This window comes from Cyanistes caeruleus, chromosome 6 (genome assembly GCF_971803275.1).
Source record: "Cyanistes caeruleus chromosome 6, bCyaCae1.hap1.1, whole genome shotgun sequence".
NCBI lineage: Eukaryota > Metazoa > Chordata > Aves > Passeriformes > Paridae > Cyanistes > Cyanistes caeruleus.
The window spans coordinates 55,068,891-55,070,275 of record NC_141706.1 but is presented as its reverse complement, the minus strand read 5'-3'; the positions used below and the strand labels follow the sequence as shown (position 1 = coordinate 55,070,275).

The 1,385-nt window shown below is 54.2% G+C and overlaps 1 long non-coding RNA gene across 1 annotated transcript in view; it reads left to right on the top strand.

Annotated features, from left to right (window-relative positions):
- Positions 1 to 387: 387 nt before the first annotated feature.
- Positions 388 to 1,385, top strand: part of LOC147652703 (uncharacterized) — a 3,404-nt gene continuing 2,406 nt past the window's right edge. The window contains exons 1-2 of the long non-coding RNA XR_015288271.1: positions 388 to 1,233; positions 1,283 to 1,385. The exon at positions 1,283 to 1,385 is cut by the window's right edge and continues 2,406 nt beyond it. This is a non-coding gene — a long non-coding RNA (uncharacterized LOC147652703). The remainder of the gene's footprint in view (positions 1,234 to 1,282) is intronic.

The window sequence follows — 1,385 nt, the reverse complement described above, 5'->3', positions numbered from 1 at the left end:
AATGCTTACTGTCAAGTACATATTCATAGAAAGAATTGCAAAATTTCCACATGGAGCTGAACATGTTTGGACAAGGTCTTACCAGGAAAGCATCCTGTCTGCAGGCAGCTGACTGTGCAATCAGAACAGGAGCAGTCAGCTGAGAAGCTGCACCTCCTCTGATTAGTAGTGCCCAATATGACCCTGTTCCTGAGCAGATCAGCAGTGCACATTGTGTCTCTGTCTTTCCCATAGACACTGCAATGTGCTAATGCGAGGAACATGTATGTCTTATTTGCAAGAAACCTTGCAAACAGAGAAATGATTAAACTGCAGAGGATAGGCACAAGGCTCAGCCCCACAACCCTGTTAATTGCTTAATATGGTGTCGTGTGTAACAGATTCTCTGTGCCATGGTAAGGGGCTCTTTGTTGGGCACTTAGCCCAGTAGCAAACACAAGCTGGTTCAGCTTCACAGGGCCCATGGTACAGTGCAGGGGGGCTTCAAAGTCTTCAGAGAGATTGCTTCCAAACAAAGTTTCTGCCTGTGTTCTGAATCAGAGGGAGGTTTCTGACGGGAATTCCTGTGGCTAGAAGGGGCTGCACGTTCTCAAACAGACAGTGGACAGCAATAGCCCACTCATGCTCTGCAGCAGCAGTTGTGGTTGCAGCATTGAATTGATCTCTAAATTGTGAAATACTCTGAAGGTGCGAATCCTACTGCTGGCAGCACCTGTAACCACTTTAAGGCCTCGGTTTTACTTAAACCTGAGCAACCTGCTAACGCACAGTAAGAAGTGTCACCTGGCCTTAGACTATTACCACATTTCCTGGTGTCCTCCTCAGCCTTTGCCCAGACCCCTCACGATACACGCAGAGAAATCGAGGCCCCTTCACGCAGCGTGAAACTCCTTTATTCTGGCACAAGAACAACAGAGCTCTGTTGTTCTCAAAGCAGCACAAACACACCATATTAGCGGAGAAGCCAAGAGAGTGTCTCCCGGGCCGGCAGCGCATCCGGAGCTGCGTTCCCTGGAAGGCAGCGGGGTCTCGGCGAGGCGCAGACCGCAGGGAGCGCCCGTGGGAGCGGAGCGATGAAGAGGAGGGGGAGCGGAGCGATGAAGAGGAGGGGGAGCGGAGCGATGAAGAGGAGGGGGAGCGGAGCGATGAAGAGGAGGGGGAGCGGAGCGATGAAGAGGAGGGGGAGCGGAGCGATGAAGAGGAGGGGGAGCGGAGCGATGAAGAGGAGGGGGAGCGGAGCGATGAAGAGGAGGGGGAGCGGAGCGATGAAGAGGAGGGGGAGCGCTCCTCAGCGAGCGCTGCCCTGAGCGCGGCACCGCTGCAAACGCTGCATGCTCCTGCTGGGAGCGCGCTGCTGCTGCTGCTGCTGCTGCCAGCCTTGGGAC